The sequence below is a fragment of the Nyctereutes procyonoides genome, unplaced genomic scaffold (assembly GCF_905146905.1).
Source record: "Nyctereutes procyonoides isolate TBG_1078 unplaced genomic scaffold, NYPRO_anot_genome, whole genome shotgun sequence".
NCBI classification, from domain to species: Eukaryota; Metazoa; Chordata; class Mammalia; order Carnivora; family Canidae; genus Nyctereutes; species Nyctereutes procyonoides.
The window spans coordinates 48,554,913-48,576,021 of NW_026575020.1; the positions used below are offsets into that span (position 1 = coordinate 48,554,913).

The 21,109-nt window shown below is 34.7% G+C and overlaps 1 protein-coding gene across 6 annotated transcripts in view; it reads left to right on the forward strand.

Annotated features, from left to right (window-relative positions):
- The window catches only part of CEP112 (centrosomal protein 112), a 400,471-nt gene that overhangs the window by 12,893 nt on the left and 366,469 nt on the right, over window positions 1–21,109 (forward strand). The gene's annotated exons all lie outside the window — the stretch shown is intronic.

Here is a 21,109-nt window from a genome sequence, read left to right on the forward strand (position 1 = left end):
AAATATATATGTATATATATATATCCCATTACTTGAAAGGTAGTGCCTCAGTATCTTTAAATAACTTAATTCTCTGTTTTCCTTCATGACAAGCATGAATTAAGAACATTACTAATGACTTCAACAAAATGTAACATCCTGCATATTCATCTTGAAGCTTATACTTGAATTTTTTCTTTTCCCCTCATTGAACAATATTTGTTTTGATTTAATAAAATAATGAATGTAACGATAAACTCCGTTCAACTGTACTTTGTCACTAAAGTCCTAACTTAAATAGGACTTTTAGTGGAAATAAAAATAAACTTCTAAGTTTTCCAAATACACAAAAAGTTTATTATTGTCATAGTATAATTTTTGGCCTTTAGGAGGGATAGGTTTACATTGGGCTTTTATCAAATTTTGAATTTTACCTTTGGTATTGTTTTCTGAAATGTTAAAATGTTGGACAGTGGCAATTGAAATGACCCATACTTCATGCTTCACTCCTTATCACCTTATCTTGCTAATTATCTTGCTAATTTTACTTTTTTGGAATTTGATTTGGTTAACAGTATAGTCTCTCTTTTTTGGTATAATTTTTTTGTTTCTCCCTTAATCAGAGAAATGTTATTAGTAATTTGAAATGCCTTCATGGTTGATGTAGCCTGGTTATATGTTTTTGAGACCTCAGGTATTATGATGGAAAAGCGCAGATGAACACAATGCAAGAGATTCAGTCCATAAAATTTTTTTACTAGCAAGGGGCAACAAAATGGAGAGGCAAAAAGGAAGAAGTGGTAGGTAGAATTAAGGATGCTTTCAGAAGATTAAAGAGAAATGAATAGATAAGTTAATAGCAGGTGGTGTTAGATATGTATTTTTTTTTGCAGTCGGGAGATTTAAAAATAGAAGAAGTGCTATCATGGAATTTTTGTTAGCCTTATAGCTGGTAAATGGAGGTATAAAGGGATTGTGGTTTGCATATGAAGAAAAACGCAATTCTTAGTTTTCCTGCAAAATCCATTAGGTGTTTGCCAAAACATTTCTTGAGTGTCCAACTAAAAGCTGTATTCCTTTCTAGGTAATGAATATGGAGTTTACAGTACAAAGGTGAACTAAAGTAGTTTCCCATGTCTTGGAGCTGAGCAGAAGTTGGAAACTTGTGGTCTTAGACTGAATGAATCATGTGAATAGATTTTTGTTTGACTTATGTAGTATCTTCAAAGATTTTTGAATGAGTTATTCAAACTTAAAAACGGGGAATTTCATATAAATACCTAGTTTTCTGGACAATTTAAAAAACTGGAGACGCACCTGTCTCTCCAAAAGACAGCCATACATTGGAGCCAAGTAATACTTGGCTACTCCTCTAATGCAGCATGCCTTCACTATTTGCTGCTCATTTTTGACACTGAGTTGGAGATCAATTGCATCTCTTGTTGAGTATGATCTTTCTTCCCTTTTAAGGAGGGTTGAGAGGTAAAAGAAGTATTTCTTTTCACATTTTTACATTATATCACAAGGGGAAAGAAAAGGTAGATAGATGAAGAGGGATTATAAGACTCAAAAAGAGGAGAGAGACTGCATCTTTGTAGAAGTGAAGACTATCCCTACATCTGGCAGCATAATCACTCGTTACCTAGACTGTACAGACTTGGATTTCTAACTGGTGTTTTAGGTAAATAGGGAAGAGAGTTAGGTGCATGGATAATTTCCACATAGCAGTTATATGTAGTTGTGGGGATATTTGTGAAGATTGAGGTGTGTGTAAAATTAAGATTTAGGGTAGGAATAGATTTGAGATCTCAAGGAGTCCAAGTGAATGGGCTTTTCTTCCTTGGAACAGAGGATAAAATTTAAGAAAATACAGTGAGAATATTCTTCAAATATTAGTGACTTTTCTAGAAAATGATACCGTAATAAAATCTTCATAATGAAACACATAACTTCTTTTTCTTTGTTGCTCACCTGTAATAAAATGGCATTTAATGCAAATTGTTCAAATATGAGACATTAGCTCTCAGGTATATAATAAGTAATTAATGGGAAAAGCAGGCAGTCCTTTGGTCCTCCTCAGTCGTTTAGAGCTCACAATTCAAAAAATTCTTACCTAACACCCCAGGTCCGTTTAAGGGACTCTGTGCTTCCTTGCTGCACTCATGACGTGCAAAGATTTCATATCTGTCCTCTGTGCTAGATGGTAAATGCCGTGAGGCAGGAACTATGCTTTTCCTATTTGCACTGTTTCCAGCGCCTAACACTGGCAAGGAACCTCTTGGGAACTTTGTTAAGTATTTCTATTTGATGAGTGTTTTACATGCATGAATGAATGTATCATATTAGGCACTTAATCTGTACAAAAACCTTTTGAGATAGGTGGATTGTGACAGAGAGGATGTCCCACAAGGATGAAAAAAACTTTTGGACAAGTTGAGGAAAGAAATTTTAAAGTTAAGAGAAGTGTGGATGTAGACTATAGAGATGCTCTTCACACAATGTGAGCAATATAAAGACAGTGAGCTGGAAAGACATATTGAAATATCTTTCTGGTCAAGTGTCAGAATACCACCAAGGCTAATACCAGTTAGTGTGGCAAAAACAAAACTTCTCAATATCTTTTCTTATGTTTTTCTCTTAATTTAATTCGATCTTTTTTCAATTTTAGTTTGATTTAACATTTTAATCCACATGTACATGAATTAACATACTTGTAATTTTGTATACATGAAGGCATTTAAAAAATAAAACTGACATTTACTTTACTTTAAGGCAATAAAATTGATTTAAAAGCCAAATACATAATGAGTGGGATGAGATCAGGAGTGGTGGTGAAGAGTCTACTGATGGTCTGTCTGTCTTTGTTTTTCTAAAGTTACTCCTTTACTCTCTGAGTGGTCATCCTGTGCTAATGAAAAAGTTAGTGTCTGCTAGTGTTGACCTAATACATCTAATCAGTTCTGTAAGAAATTGTTTTAAAAAGTTTAAGAGTCTTATAATATTTGACACATGTATGTTTTTATAGTGAATAATTTATTGTTACTTAGAACTGAAGTTTAATGCTGCCTCATAAATTTTACAATCACTTCAACTTGTCCTTTGAAAAACCTCTTTAATCTTAAAAGATTTTCCCCCTTAGTGTTTCTTTTTTGATCACTTTATAAAATCCTGCTTTACTTAGACCTTTTTGTATGTGAAGTATTTCTAATGGCATTTTAGATTATGCTGTTTGTGTCCTAGCCTTTTCATATTATTAAAGATGCAGAGCCCTTTTGAAGCCTCTTTGTTAGGATTCTCTATTCAGTAGAGGTGGCACCTTTTCTTTACCTTTATTCTTCCTGTAGGATACAGGGTGTAGCTTCATTCCAGACATGTTAGAAGTAGTATGAGAGTATATTCAATCACGCTTATCTTCGTGCTCCCCCCCCCCCCCACCAAATACACATCATACACTAGTAAACTTAGCATTTCCCATCAGTTTTGACACATAGTTTGTTCCATCCTGGTTTTATTCTTTGCTTTCCTTTTTCATATTTCTTGGTTTAAGGTTATGTCATTACCTATGTTTTCTTTTAGAAAAACCACTTTCAAATCATTTTTCTATTTTATTAGAGATCTATTACTGTATTTTAATGTCAAATATCTGCTTATTTTCTTGACAGTGAAATATTTTACTTATATTTGAGTTTGGAGCATGGTTTTACAGAATGTTACTGATGAAACTGTAGACTTAGATCTCATCCCTGTACTGTTTGGCTGACTTCATTTAGTTCTGTAACCATGAGCTGGATCCATATATATTACTTCCTGGTCATCCTTCAGGTACTTAACCACTGTGATCTGGTAAAGACATTAATTATCTTTGTGGTAGGCAGATTTTCAGGTGGCTCCATGGTCCTCCTCTGGGTGTTCATTGTCTTGTGTGTGGGCAGGACCTGTGACTTGCTTCTAACTAATAAAATATGGCAATGGTATTGGGATGTCACTACCATGATTACATTATGATACATAAGACTCTGTCTTGCCAGCAGACTGGCTCTAATGTCTTGCTGGTTTAAAGGAAGCAGGCTGCCATGAATTCACTAGCTCTAAGGAACTGAACACTGCTGACAATCATGCCAGTGGGGAAAGTGGATCCTTCTCCAGTAGAGTATCCAGATGAGAACCCAGCTCTGGGCAAACCATGATGGCAGCCTTGCACGGCCCTAAGCAAAGGACCCAGCTCAGCTGTACCTATGTTTCTGACCCACAGAAACTATGAGAAAATATGTAAAATATATGTGTGTTGTTTAAAGCTCTTCAGTTTGTGGTAATTTGTTATGCAGCAATTGGTGACTAATACAGTTTTTATCCTCATTTTAGGAAATTGTACAAACTATATATAATACATGCTTGTAAAAACCTCAGTGTAGAAATATGTGGAATGAAAAGTCAAAATCCTTCTCTCCTTATCCCCCTAGCCTCATGGGAGATAATGGCCATCAGCAATTTGGTGTGTATCATTCTGCAGTAGACACATAGCCACACAAATGTAACTTAACAATTATAAATTAGTTTATACTATATGTACTATTTTGCAACTTGCTCTTGCTCTTTTGCCACTTGACTTGTCTGAACCTGTGTCATGTAGTCTGTGTAGTTTTTTTAATTGCGAATCAATAGTGTAGATTTACTGTAATTTAACTTAACCTGTCTCTGTTGCTTTTAATTTTTTATTGTTATAAAGAATGCTTTAGTTAACATTTTGGTACATATACCATTATGCAACTGCTTGTTTTTTGGGCTATTCCTGATGCCCAGAAATGAAATTGCTGTTTCAGTAACTAGGTACATTAACAGATTTAATGGATAAATTATCGGTGAGATTATTACTAGGTACAACATCTTGTGGATTGGTAAGAAAAACCTATATGGGCTAGTATGGAGAGATCTCTATATAAAATTTTAAAGAAGTATATAAAAGTGTAGTAAGCTTCCTTTTGTGTGTATGTATGTTTTACAGAGGATATGTGGACATATGTGTACCCGTGTAAGGGATATTTCTGGGTGCCACATTTAAAACAGTTTTACCTTTAGTGTGTAGGACTAGTTTGGGTGGAAAGTTAAAAACTTTTATTTTGTACGTGTCTGTGTTATTTTTAATAGTTTACGCACATGTATTTTTTAAAAATTTTATTTATTTATTCATGAGAGACACACAGAGAGAGAGGCAGAGACGCAGACAGAGGGAGAAGCAGGCTCCATGCAGGGAACCTGACGTGGGACTTGATCCTGGGACTCGATCCTGGGTCTCTAGGATCACACTATGGGCTGAAGGCGGCGCTAAACTGCTGAGCCACCTGGGCTGCCCTACACACATATTTTTTGATAGATACTATTAGGTTGCCCTCCAAAATACCGTCTTGTTAAGATGTATGGGGATAGACATCATGAACATCAGTGATGTACATTAATATATTTAACTATATGTAACAAATCCACAAATTTAAACATAAGGATGAAATTTTCCCAATAAATACTTGTTGATTTCACTTGTATTTCTAATTTGTTAAAACAGAAATCAAGTGGGATAAATTGTACCATTTATGAAGCATTCCTTGTATGCTAGATAATATTCTAGAAATCTTTGGTAAGTTATATTATCTGATTTCATCCTCTTTATGGTTCTGTGAGATTGGCGTGATGGGCCTTTGTATTTATAGATGAGATAACAGCATCAGTAATGTCATGCCACTTTCCCAGTGATGGATTCAGTTATGGAATCTAGGTCTTGATGATTCTAGACCTCATGTTCTTTTCTAATCTACCATGTAGGCATGAGAACTTTTTGTAGCAAGTATGGAAATGCCCCTTTCATCCATCTTTTTCTCCCCTTGAGCTGCATCGGCAGTCCTGGGTGACCGTGCCTTTGTTCTTGGTTATTTCTAGATTGAGCTGAAATGAGGCAGTTTGCCTTTTTTCAAATCTTACTTTTGACACTTGGCAACCATGTATCCTCAGGCAAATTACTTAATTTCCCAAAACCTGAGTTTCATCATTTGTAAAATGGAGACACAGAGCCTCTGACATGGGACCTGGGAAAGTGCTAGCTGTTGTGGCCACCATCTTTTGGCATGATGATTGTTATTTTAATAGTTCCTGTGGGGGCTTCCTTATTAGTTTGTTTGACCATTGTTTTGCTTCTCTAATTATCTAGTCTTCCTAAAGGATATTATCTTAAAATCCATTGGTCAATTATTTTGAATTACTAAAAATCATGTGTTCTTGAGAAAAATAAATTAATGGCTATGTAGAAGGTTCTCATTGTAAACATGAATCCTGCACACTCTCAGAAAGAGTGTTAAGAGTATTTTAAAAGAGACTTCAAAAGAATCTTTATTTAAATAACTCAGCAAATCCCTTTTCCCCCCAGATAGAAGGAATAACAGTGTAGCTGCCCCCCCCCACGCTTAAAAATTTTTTTTTTGCATTTGGTCATACCCTGAATTAGAAGCTGCCTAAGTAAACATAAGTTCACGTCATCTTTGTGTATTCTTTTTTGTGCATTATCCCAAACACAGAACCCAAAGATAATATGTTATATTCTTATCTTATGATTCTGTGAAGCTTCTTTTTAATGGCTTATAATTATTTTTATGACTTTTCAGTGAAGTATGATGTGGTCTGGTAGCTTATCACCAAAGTGAAGTTAGGGTCTAGGATAGAAAAGATGAAAAAGAATGATTTAATACCATTTATTTTTACTTGAAACTTTGCTTAAAAGTTATGGATTAGGAGAGGGTGGAGGGGAATAAAGATGAATCAGGCTGTGTACTAATGGAAGAAACACATGGATTCTGCTTATTTTAGAGGACTTTGTTCATGAAAAATAAGTCATTAGTTTAGATTTCTTTAGAAGCCATTTTATAAAGAGGTACCATCTACATTATATAAAAATTTTAGGAGTGTGCAAACAACTATTATTTATTGTATATTACTTTTACCGTATTAGATTTAGGTTATCTTTATATGAATTAAAGTTTTATCTTTTAATTTATATTGTGTTCTCTAAATAATAAATTTGTTCATACCTATAAGAAAGGACTTGGAGAATAATTATCCTACTTTAAGTGATTATAGAGGACTATAATTTTTGCATCTTGCTTTAATGAGATCCTTCCATGGGTTATTTGATGCCAGATTTTAGTTTGGAATGAAGAATCTAATTATAGCCCTGCCCTTATGGAAAATATGATTTGCTTTACAATGATCTCTTTATGATGTGGTTTTCCAGGAATGCATTGCAGCAAAAAGCCAGGACTGTGTATGTCCTTTAAAAATGTCTCCCATTACAGCTAGCATTTCATTTGCTTATGCAGTTTAATAACATGGCCAGCAGATGGTGATCAAGTATAATGAAAGTGTACTTGTGATCCAGTATGTCAGATCTTTGTGAAAAAACATTTTTCACTTTAAAAATAATGATGTAATTTTTTAGTCTGGATACCTAAAAAACTGTAAAAAAAAAAAATCTCTTTTCACTGTTAAGCTCTATTTTTATATGTAAATGAAATTAACACTATAAATAGCCCCTGCTCCTAAATTGTTAGATGAGTTTATGGGGGAGGTGATCAATACCTTTCCTTCCTAGGGATACTTTTTTTTTTAAAGATTATTTATTTATTTATTTATTTATTTATTTATTTATTTACTTATTTATTTATTTATTTATGAGAAACACACAGAGAGAGGCAGAGACATAGGCAGAGGGAGAATCGCTCCCCTGCAGGGTGCCTGATGTGGAACTCTATCCCAAGACACCGCGATCAAGCCCTGGGCCAAAGGCAGACCTCAACCACTGAGCCACACAGGTGCCCCTTTCGTAGGGGTTCTTTATATCCCCTGGCATAAATAAATATGTTTGGTAATACATAGAGTAAAACATCCTTAAATGTTCACTAAATACATTCATTATATTTAGGAATAGCCCCATTGTTTAGGCAAAGATATATTCTATAATAGCATGGTCCAGTAGAACTTTCTGCATAGAAATGGTCTGTGGCCACACTGTCCAACACAGTAGCCACTAAGCCATTCACATATGACTACTAAGCACTTGAAATGTGACTACACTGAATTTAACATTGCAATTAATTTAAACAGCCACAGTGATTTAGTGGCTGCTGTATTGGGCTTGGAGCTGTGGACCTGAGTCTTCTGTGGGGGTGTTGTAAAACCTGACCTGCTAGTGGAGACCTGCTGTCTAGGTGGGGCAGTGGGATGCAGACAGGGACTAGGAGTTGAGTGTTGTTGCATATAAATTGCCTCTGCCCCAGAGGAGACCTTTCTGTGCTTCTTTGCAATTTACAGGTATATCTCTTCTTTGATGATAACCACTCATGATCAACACCTAGTTGCTTTTCTTTCAGTCAGTCTCAGGTTTCGGAGGAGTTCTTGTGAATATATATTTTTGAAAGAAAGAAAAATTAATCATTTTTCTTAAATTAACTTTTTTTATCATTTTATTTGGGTAGATCACTTAGGATGGATTATATCTGATTAATTTGATATTTTTGATACAATAGCCACTTGAGCTGTAGAAATAAGTCTGCTACATAAATGAAGAATAAAAACTGTTTCTTAGGATACTCCATAACACATAATGTTTCACTCATGAAGCCACTTAACTACTCATTAATTTTCAGTATTAGCATACCAATTAAATATCATTCTTCGGTGTTTACCAAGACAAGGAAGTGGCAACAAATTGTAACTGAGATGGAATTGATTTGAAAATAATGGCCTTGCTTTTCTCTCAGGCTTTTTTTTTCTTTTTTTTCTGAGTCATATTTTTTAGAAATTTGGTCACTTTTAAAAAAATTTTTAATGAATGGGGCTTTGTAATAACATCTTTTTATTTCATGGGTAAGTTTCTTTTTGTGAGATCATACTATTGAACAGTTTTGATTGTTCCTTTAATAAAAAGGGATGACAGTATGCATATATTAACATAAAATTTAATTTTAAGGTTAACTAAAATACTAAGTGTTATCTGTTAAACCAGAGATCTATTAATAAATGTTGACTTAATTGTATGACTTTTAAAGACATTCTTATTTTTAATTTTTAAAATGAATTGTGTTGTTTTAAGGTAGGAAGTAGGGAAAACATGAAGTCTTAAGTTGTTTATGAATCTCTGGTCATTTTTTAGTTTTGTTAAGCATCTAATTTTTTTCATTTAGTTTTGTTTTTCTTTTTATTCCTAATAAAGTTCCCTTTGAAAAATTAAGTATGTTGTGGATCATTGAAAGTTATTTTCTTATTTTCAGTGTTATTTGATAGTTTACCGCATTCTTAATTGTTACTGTTTATTATGTTTCATTTGTATTTTCCAATACCTTAAGAAGATGATTCTTCAGATTGTATATAATATTATTACCTGCTGCTCAGATGAATGCAAAGACATGAAATCTAGTTCTCATTTTAGTTTTGTGATCATTTATAATGCAGTAGTTGTGCAGGAGTTATATTACTCTTGTGATATTTTACAGCTGTAAAACAGCATACATGTAAAAAGTGTGCAAAAATACATAGATACGTTTTAAGAACAATTACAAAATAATACTTCTAATAATACCCCATACTTGTAGACTACTCATGACATAACATGTTATAGTACTCCAGGAGACCTTTAGATGTCCTTCCCTACTGGCTCCTCTTCCCATCTGAGAGGATCATTGTCCTGTCTTCTGTGTTAATCATTTCTTTGCTTTTTGATTTTTTGAATGTTATATAAATGGGACCATCGTTTATGTATTATTTTGAAGCTTCTTTTTCTCATCATATTTTTCAGATTCACCCATGTTAATAAATGTAGCTGTAGTTCATTCTTTGTGACAAACTTTTAAAATTAACATGTAACATACAAGGCACGATATCAGGTGTAAAGCTTGATGAAGTCTTACAAAATAAATACTGTTATGTAATCACCTTCTAAATCAAGATAGAGAACATCACCAACTCTCCAGAAACCTGTCTTGCTCCTTCCCAGTCATTTATCATCCCTCCGAAGTAACCACTATTCTGCATTATGTCACTATACATTAGTTTTAATTGTTTCTGATTCATAAAGTATGTTCACTTTTTTCTATTCATTGGCTCAACATTATGTTGTGAGATTGATTCATGTTGTTGCATTTATCAATGGATTATATTTTTAGTTTACTGCTGTGTGAATATATCACATTTATTTATCCATTCTACTGTTTTTGTTTTTTTTTAAATCCATTCTACTGTTATGGGACATTTTTTTTTTCCAGGTTTTGGCTATTATAAATAATTTCTATGGTGAACATTCTTTTACGTGTCTTTTTGTGCAGTATGTTGACTTGGAAGTGTAATTACAGTAGATAATGCCAAAGAGTTTTCCAAAATGGTTATAGGAATTTACATTTCCATGGTAGGACTTCAGAGCCTGTGGCTCCTCATCTTTCCAGCACTTGGTTTGTCAGTTTCTTTTAGTTTTAGCAATTCTAGTGTGGTGTTTTAATTTGCATTTTTCCTCATGACTAATGACTTTGAGCACTTTTCTCCATGCTTTTTGGCCATCTGGATGTCCACTTTTGTGAAGTTCCTACTCATTTTTTAATAAAACATTGTCAGTCTTTTCTGTATTGATTTGTTCTAATTATATATTCTGGATACAAATTGTTGATATATGTATGGGAGATATCTTCTCCCACTTTCACTGTGTCTTCTGTTAATGTTATTAATTATAGTTTTATCTGTTATTTGAGATATTGTTTGTGCTTGTTTTTGTGTGTCTTGTTTAAGATTTCTTGCCTTTGCCTAACCCAGGATCGTGGAGATACTTGCCTATATTAGCTTCTAGAAGCTTTCTAGTTTTATCTTTCTCATTTAGGTATGTGCTACATCTGGAATTGATTTTTGTATATGAAGTGAGGTAGGGCTCCCTGCCATACCCCCTTGCCACCGCCCAGGATAGCAGATAGCCATTTGATCCAGCATCTTAAAAGAAAAAAGCCATTCTCCTGTAGTTGGCATCATTATTGTAAAGTATGAAATCTTATTTGTGTGGGTTTGTTTCTGGACTCTTGTCCCTTCCATTGGTCTGTTTGTCTATCTGTGTGCTGTTCTACTCTGCCTTAATTACCAAAGCTTTGAAATAAATCTTGATTTTTTAGTAGTATAGTTATGCCCTCCAGTTTTCTTCAAGATTGCTTTGGCTCTTCTTGGTTCTTCACATTCTCATTTAAAATTTATGATTTATGGGCAGCCCGTGTGGCTCAGCGGTTTAGCGCTGCCTTCAGCCCAGGGTGTGATCCTGGAGAACTGGGATCTAGTCCCATGTCGGGCTCCCTGCATGGAGCCTGCTTCTCCCTCTGCCTGTGTCTCTGCCTCTCTCTGTGTGTCTCTCATGAATAAATAAATAAAATCTTTAAAAAAATTTATGATTTATGATTAAAATTTATGATTAAAATTATGGCCAGTTTATACACAATCACCTCCATTGAGATTGTGATTGGCAATGTATTGAGTCTGTATATCAATTTGGGAAGAACTAATATCTTTATAATATTGAATTACACTCCAAGGCTCAGGCAAGTAGTGATCTGCTTTTTGTCTCTATAGTTTTGCCTTTCCTAGAAATTTCATATGAGTGGAATCATAAAGTATATAGTCTTATGCATCCGGTTCTTTCACTTGGTGCATTGTTACTGACGTTCATGTTGCATGTATCTATAGTCTATTCCTTTTTAACCCTGAATGGGTTTCCATTGATGAGTAAATCATCAATAAACATTTTGTTTATCCATTCACTAGTTAGTGGATATTTAGATTGTTATCAGACTTTGGCTATTATAAATAATGCTGCTGTGGACATTCATATTGCATATTGCAGATTTTTGTTTGAACACGTGGTTTTCATTTCCTTTGGGTAGAATTCTAGCAGTGAGTTGTATGATAAGTGTACAATTTTAACTTTATAAGAGAAATACCAAACCATGTTCCAAAGGGGCAGTACCGTTTTACATCCCTATTAGCAATGTGTGAGTGTTTCAGTTTTTTTACATCCTCAACTCTTGGTGTTATCAGTGTTTTTGATTTTGGTCATTTTGATGGGCATGTAGTGGTATCACATTGTGGTTTTAATTTGTATCCCCTAATAACTCATTATGCTGAGCATCTTTTCATGTGCTTAATGGCCATTTGTGTTTCATCTTTGGAAAAACATCTGTTCCAGTAGTTAACCTGCTCCCTACATGCCCAACTACAATAATCACTATAGACATTTCTAAAAAGGAGAATAATAAGAGTCACAAGGTAGTCACTCGCCCATAGCAATTCTGAAATCTAGTTGGGTAGGTATTGGGAATTCCTTAATTCAGGCTTAAGACCTGGGAATAATATTCCATGTCTCTTGACTCCTCCCACTAGGTTCTTGATTCCATCTTCTGAGTTCTTCCTTTTTCGTGAAAGATAGCATGTATTTGCAGCTGAGCAGTTTTCTCAGTTGCTTCCTTCTAGAAGACTTTGGGGGTCTGGTGGTCCCTTTTCATTTTGTACACTTATCTTTTTCAATCCAGGAGAGTAGTTATTTTGCTGATATAATGTTTTAAAAAGATTTCATGTATTTATTCATGAGTGACACACAGAGGCAGAGACATAGGCAGAGGGAGAAGCAGGCTCCCTCCAGGGAGCCCGATGCAGAACTTGATCCCAGGACTCCAGGATCACGACCTGAGCCAAAGGCAGAGGCTCAACCACTGAGCCATGCAGGTGCTCCACTGATATAATTGAAGGACAATGACTTTAACCTTTCTAGAGACTCTGTTGTTTGAGATAATCTTTATGTCATAGCCTTTATTTTTTTTAAAGGTCTCCATGTGTGAATGTATAGAGCGCTCTGATGTACCACCTTTAGTATTTTTGATCTTAAAAGGTTTTTCATCTGTACTCTTGGCTTTATCTCTAAGCAATGCCCAAACTTCACTTGGATGCCATTCTTACTTTAGCATCTTTTGCCAGCTGGAGACTAGGAATTTTTAAAATTATGAAGTCCTGCTTCTTTTTTCTTTAAGTGTCCTCCATATATTTTTTCTCTCCTTTTGCATTTTACTATAGGCAACAAGAACTACTTTGCTTGGAAATCTTCACTATATCACTCACCCAATTTACTAAGCACATTTTCTATTTTACATGTTACTGAAGGTGATAGTATAGCTTTCTGCCATTGTAGTAAAAGAATACCTCTTCCTCTAATTTTCAATAACATGTCTCTCACTTTGTCTTGAGTTCTCACTAGCACTGTCCTTAAATTTAAGATTTCTACCAACAGCTCTTCAAGTCAATTTTGTCTTACTCTAGCTTACTACTCAGTCATTCCAACCTCCACTATCTGATTCAAAAGACTTTTCCACATTTTAAAGTAGTAATAAAAATCTGTATTAGTTGTCTGTTGCTGCATAACAAATTACTCCCAAGTCTTAGCAGCTTAAAAATAATAAATATTTATTATCATGCGGACATGGCTTAGCTGGGATTTTGGCTCAGGTTCTCTTATAAACCTACAGTCAAAGTATTTGTGGGATGTTTGTCTGAGGGCCTCAGTCTTACGGCTTTCATTTAGAGGCTTCGCTCTGTTCCTTGTTTAGACTTTATCCAGCGTGCAGCATGGCAGCTGGCTTGCATTGGAGAAAATAAGCAAGATGGAAACCAGGCTCTTTTTGTAAGCTAATCTTGGAAGTGATAGCTTTTCACTTGTAGATTCAGGTTATTAGAAGTAAATCAGTAGATTCACTGTATACTCAATAAAAAGGGCTTATAGAAGGGCATGAATACCGGGAAATGGGGATCATTGGGAGCCACATTAGATGTTATGTAGCACATACCTAGAACACGTATCAAAAATAAAATAGACATATAACTGGGAATAAATATAGCTAGAGGGATTAAAATGGAATACAGTAAAATAGTCAATACAAAAGAAGGTAGGGAAGAACAGAGGAACAAAGGAGATGGGAAAAATATGAAATAAATAGCAAAGTGACATATTAAATAGAACCATATCAATAATCATGTTAAATTTAAATGAACTCAACAGCCCAGTCCACAGGTAGTGACTGTTATATTGGATAAAAAAACAAGAACTAATTGTATGTTATCTCTGAGACATACTTTAAAATACAAAGACAAGTAAATTGAAAGAGATGTAGAATGTAGAGATCTAAAATGAAAACAAGGATAAGAAAGTTGGAATGCTGTATTTAAAGTTTCTTTTTTTTTTTAATTTTTATTTATTTATGATAGTCATAGAGGGAGAGAGAGAGAGGCAGAGACACAGGCAGAGGGAGAAGCAGGCTCCATGCACCGGGAGCCCGACGTGGGATTCAATCCCGGGTCTCCAGGATCGCGCCCTGGGCCAAAGGCAGGCGCCAAACTGCTGCGCCACCCAGGGATCCCGGAATGCTGTATTTAATATCAGGTAAAATAGAGGGTAAGCTAGGGAGAATTATTAGGAACAAACAATTTTGTAATGATACAAGGGTCAGTTCATAAACATGACATAACAATTATAAATGTGTATGTAGAAAATAAGCAGGGGGATCCCTGGGTGGCTCAGTGGTATGGCGCCTGCCTTTGGGCCAGGGCGTGATCCTGGAGTCCTGGGATCGAGTCCCACGTCAGGCTCCTGGCATGGAGCCTGCTTCTCCTTCCTCCTGTGTCTCTGCTTCTCTGTCTCTCTCTCTCTTTCTCTCTCTCTCTCTATCATAAATAAATAAAAAAATAAATAAATCTCTAAAAAATAAGCAAATAATCTTCAAAAACAAGAGGCAAAAATTATAGCTAAAGGGAGAAATAGACAAATCCATAAATGTTGCAGATTTTAACACCCTTTCTTAGGAACTGATGGAGCAGAAAAATCAGTAAGGCTAAAGGACTTGAACAATGCACTGACCCACCTCAGCCTCATTGACATCTATAAAATACCCCACCCAATAGGTGCAGATTACACATTCTTTAAGTACACATGGAATGTTCATCCAGATAGGTCATGTCTAGGTCATAAAAGAAATCTCAGTTGATCAAAAGATGAAAGACACAGAGTATGTATTCTGTCCTCGTTTGAATTTAATGAGAAATGAACAACAGTAGTATTGTACATCCAGAAAAGCCCTCAAATGTTTATAAATTTAAAAAATAACTTCTTTTTTAAAAAGATTTTCTTCATGAGAAACACAGAGAGAGAGGTAGGGACGTAGGCAGAGGGAGAAGCAGGTTCCCTGTGTGATTCCGGGATCACAACCTGAGCCAAAGGCAGACGCTCAACCCCTGAGCCACCCAGGCACCCCTTTTAAAAAAGATCTTATATTTAAGTGATCTCCACACCCAATGTGGGGCTTCAACTCACAACCCTGAGTCACATGCCTCACTGACAGCCAGGTGCCCCCAAAATATCACTTCTAATAAACTCATTGGTCAAGAAAGAAATCACAAGGAAATTTAGAAAATATTTTCAAACAAAGGATAAGGAAAATATAAAACTTAAAGGTGCAGCTAGGGTAGTGCTTAGAGGGAAATTTACAGTTTTTAGTGTTTATAACAGGAAAGGAGATAACAAAAATCAGTGATCACAGCTTCCCTCTTTGGAAGCTAGAAAAATAAGAGATGAGTGAACCCAATGTAAATAAAATGAAGGAAATAATATAAATAGTAGAAATCAATGCAACAGAAAACAATAGGGAAAGATCAATGGACCAGGCATTAATTTTTTTTTTGAAAAGCTAAATAAAATTGGTTAATACTGGTCAGACTGATCAAATAAAAAGAAATACATGGACAAATATAAAAACCTGTAGAATTTTTAATTTTGGTGTGTAATTCCATTTTTTTAATTCCATTTTTTTAAGAGTAAAAAGTAATATGCATAAAATAGTTATAAATATGTGTTAATGAATACATGATATGAATAACAATTGTGGGGAGAGATGTGGAGCTATAAAGTAGTAGAGTTTTTGCATGCAATTGAAGTTTAAGATATATTGTTAAACTTTAGGATTTGTGTGTGTATGTGTGTGTGAGATCTTCATGGTAACCACAAAGAAAATATACAGAAAAGGCTATGAGAAGGGAATCAAAACATGTTACTACAAAGAAATCAACTAAAAAGGGCAGCAGTAAGGGAGGAAATGAGAGACAAAGAAGCTATAAGAATATAGAGGATGGCAATAATAAGATTTTGTCTATCACTAATTAATTGCATTATGTGTAAATGGTTAAACTCCACAATGAAAAGTCATGGCTTAGCAGAATGGATAAAAAATGCCAACTATATGCTGTTTACAGGAGATTCACTTTAGATCTAAGGAGACACACAAAATGAAAATGAAAAGATAAAAAAAAGATATTCCATGTAAATGGTAACCAAAGAAGAACAGATATGGCTACATATCATACAAAAGTATGATTTTCTTACTTTAAGAAGTTTTAATGAGACAAGGACGTTATATTATGATAAAAAGGTCAATTCACCAAGAAAACAACCATTACAACCATCACCAAACATCTGAAGTCCTAAATATATGAGACAAACATTGATAGAACTAAAGGGAGAAATAGCTCTACAATAATAGTAGAAAACTCCAGTACCCCACGTTCCCACATTCAATAATGTATATAACAATCAGAAGACTTGAACAACACTGTGGACGAGTTGGGCCAAACAGATAGATGCAGAGCTTTCTACATAACAACAGCAGAATACACATTTTTCTCAAGTGTGCTTTGAATATTCTCTAGGGTAAACCATATGATAAGCCACAAAAAGGTCCTAAAGAATTGAACTCACAAAGAGTATTTTTTTTTTCTGATCAAAATATAGGGAAACTAGAAGTCAATAGCAGAAGTAAAACTGGAAAATTCATAAATGTGTGGAAATTATATAACTCTAAGCAAGCAGTGAGTCAAAGAAGAAATCAAAAGGGATATTAGAAAATATCTTGAGATAAATGAAAACGAATACACAACATACCAAAATTTATGAGAGGCTGTGAAAGTAGTGCTAAGAGGGAAATGTATAGCTGTAAAAGCTTACAGTAAAAACGAAGGATCTCATATTGACAACCTAAATTTGCATCTTAAGGAACTAGAAAAAGAAGAACAAACTCCAAAGTTAGCAGAAGGGAAATAATAAAAATTAGAGCAGAGATAAACAAAATGGAGAATGAAAAAGACATTAGGGAAAAAATAATACCAAGAGTTGTTTTCTTAAAAAAAAATCAACAAAATTGACAAACCTTTAGCTGAATTGGCTAGAAAAGAAAGAAGACTAAAGGAACTGAAATTAGAAATGAAAGAGGGGATATTACAACTGTTTTTACAGAAATAAAAAGGATAATAGGTGAGTATGATGAGCTGATATATTCCAACAAATGGGATAAGCCAGATGAAATGACCAAATTACTAGAAATACATAATCTACCAAGAGAAGAGATAGAAATCACAAAGAGATAGAAAATCTGAAAAGACCTCTAACTGTTAAGGTGATTGAAGGAATATTCAGCAGTTTCACAACAAAGAAAAGCCTTCGCCCATATGGCTTCATGGGTAAATTTTACTGAGCATCTAAAGAATATGTAATACCAGTCCTCAGACTCTTCCAAAAATTGAAGTGGAGGAAACACTTTCAAATTCATGGCATGAGGTCAGCATTATTCTGATACTAAAGCTGGGTAAAAACTACTGGAAAACTACAGACCAATTTCCCTGATGAATATTGATGTAAAAAATCTTAAAAAAAAGAATAACTAGCCTACAACTTGGCAGCATATTAAAAGGATTATTTACCATGACCAAGTGGGATATTCCTGGAATGTAAGGATAATTCAACATATGAAACTCAATCAATATAATACATTAACGGAATGATGGAAAAAACCACATGATCCTCTCAATTCATGCAGAAGAAGCATCTGACAAATTTAATACCCTTTTATGACAAAAATGCTTAATAAACTAGGAATGGAAGGGAATTATCTCAAAATAATAGTCCACGTATGAAAAGCAGACAGCTAACATCATACTTCATGTTGAAAGACAGACTTTCTGCTAAGGTCAGGAACAGGACAATGATGCCCACTCTTGTCACTTCAGTACAGTGCTAGAAGTTCTAGCCAGCGCAATTAGGCAAGAAAAAGAAATAAAAAGCATCCAAATTGGAAAGAAAGTAAAATCATTTCTGTTCACAGATGACATGATGTTATACACAGAAAACCCTATGTATTCTATAGAAAACTGTTAGAACTAATAAATTTAACAAAGCAGCGGGATACAATACCAACACAAAAATCAGTTGCATTATTTTATATGCTAACCGTAAACAACCTAAAAAGGAATGAAGAAAACAATCCTATTTACAATAGCATGACAATGAATAAAATACTTAGGAATTAAAGAGTTGAAAAACTACAAAATATTGCTGAAAGATATTATAGAAGGCATTAAAAAATGAAAAGACATCCTGTGCTCATGGAAGATTTAGTATGTTAAGATGCCAGTATATTCAAAGTGATATATGGATCCAATGCAGTACTATCAAGATTCCAGTGACGTGTTTTTTTCCTTCCCTCAGAAATACAAAAATCCATCCTAAAATTCATATGAAATCTCAAGTGACAATGAATAGCCAAAACAATCTTGGAAAAGAAGAGCAAAACTGGAATCCTCACACTTCCTGATTATAAAATTTATTGCAAAGCCATAGTTACCAAAACAGTGGTATTAGCATAAAGACAGACATATATAGAATAATACACTAGAATAGGGACCCCAGAAATAACCTCTTGCACATATGATCAAATTATTTTTGACAAGGGTACCAAGACCAGTCAATAGGAAAAGAACAGATTTTTCAGCAAATTTTGCTGGGAAAACTGGATGCAAAACACGCAAAAGAATGAAGGTGGACTTTTACCTTACAGTGTATACAAAAATTAACTCAGAATGGATCAAGACCTAAACATAAGAGCTACAACTATAAAACTTTTAGTTGAAAATATAAAGGAGAAGCTTCATGACAGTGGGTTTAATAATGGCTATGACACCAAAAGCAGAAAAATAGATGTTACATCAAAGTTAAAAATTAATGTGTATCAAAGGATGCAGTCAACAGAATGAAAAAACATCTCATGCAATGGGAGAGAATATTTGCAAATTGAAACATGATTAGTCTTCAGAATATATATAAAAAATTCTACAAGTTGGGATGGTCGGATGGCTCAGTCGATTAGGTTTCCAACTCTTGATTTTTGGCTTGGGTCATGATTTCGGGGTCATGGGATTGAGCCCTGAGTTGGGCTCTGTGCCCATTTTGGAGTCTGCTTGAGATTTTCTCACTCTCTCTCTTGTCCCTACCCTCCCCAACCTGCGCTGCCGGGCTCACCCACACATGCATTGTCTCTACAAAGAAAAACAAAAGCAAAAATTCTACAACTCAGTGTCAAGAAGACCTGTTTGGTCACAAAGTAGGCAAAAAACCTTGAATAGACATTTCTCCAGAGAAGTTACACAAATGGGCAAGAAACACATGAAAAGATGCTCTGGAATGCAAATCAAAAATATACTAAGATATACCTCACAGCTATTAGGATGGCTGCTAGTAAAAAAACTCATCAACTAGAATAGTTGTTTCTTAGTAGTAAGGATGTGGAGAAATTGGGACCCTTGTGCACTATTGGGAGGAATGTAAAATGTGATAGGCTACTGTGTTAAATAGTATGCCAGTTCCTCAAATAAATTAAAAATAGTTACCTTATGATCTAGCAAACCAACTTCTAGGTATATATCCAAAAGAATTGAAACAAGGACTTGAACGATTATTTGTACACCCATGTTCATGGTATCATTATTTGTACTAGCCAAAATGTAGAAGAATTCCAAGTGTTCATTAGTTGATGATTGGAAAGAAAATGTGGTATATGCAGAGAGTGAAGATGAGTGAGCCTTAAAAAGGAAGGAAATTCTGAAGCATTTTATAGCATGATGAAACTTGAAGATGCTATGCTGGGGGAAATAAGCCAGTCACAAAAACATAAATACTGTATGTTTCCACTCCTGTGAGGTACCTGAAGTAATGATATTCATAAAAGCAGAAAGTAGGATAGTATTTGCCAATGGCTGCAGGCAAAGAGGAATGGGGTGTTACTGTTTAATAGGTACAGTGTTTTAGTTTGGAAGATGAAAATGATCTAGAGATGGATGGTGGTGATGGGTGCATAGCAATATGAATGTACTATTTAAAAAATATATTTTATAATTTGGGAGAGTGTGTGAGTGCATGATCAGGGGGAGGAGCAGAGGGAGAGTGACAAGCAGACTTCGTGTTCAGTGCGGAGCCGGGCATGGGGCTAGATCCCATGACCTTGAGATCATGATCTGAGCTGAAACCAAGAGTTCAATTTCTAACCAACTGAGCCACCCAGGCACCCCTGTGAATGTACTTAATGCCACTAAACTGTACACTTAAAAATGGTTAAGACAATAAATTTCATGTGTATTTTGCCACAATTAAAAGAAAGAAAACACGAATTAGCATTATCCAGAATGAAAAGGAGACTCCATATGGATTCTGCACACAGTAAGAATATAAAAAGAATAATATAAACAGCTTTATACCACTGAAAACTTTGACGAAGTGGACATGTTCCTTGAAAGACAAAACCAACACTGACTCAAGAAGAAATGGGAAATTTGAGTAGCCCTATTTCCACCAAGGAAACTTAATTTGTAATTAACCACCTTCCCACAAAGAAATCTCCAAACCCACATGGCTTCCTTGGTGAATTTTATCGGGCTTTTATGGAAGAAATACCATCCTGCATGAAATTTTTTTTCAGGAAATAGGGAAAAAGGGAATGCTTCCCAACTGATTTTGTTCAGTCAGTATTATGTTGTTTCCAAAAGTAGACAAAGACCTTACAAGAACATAAAACTGTATACCAATATTCCCTCACGGACATAGACTTAAACGTTCTTAATTAGCAAATTGTATCCAGAAAAAGGATAAAAGGGTTATTATATCATGAATGTACATGGTTTAATCCCAGGAACATGAGGGGTTTTGGCACTTCAT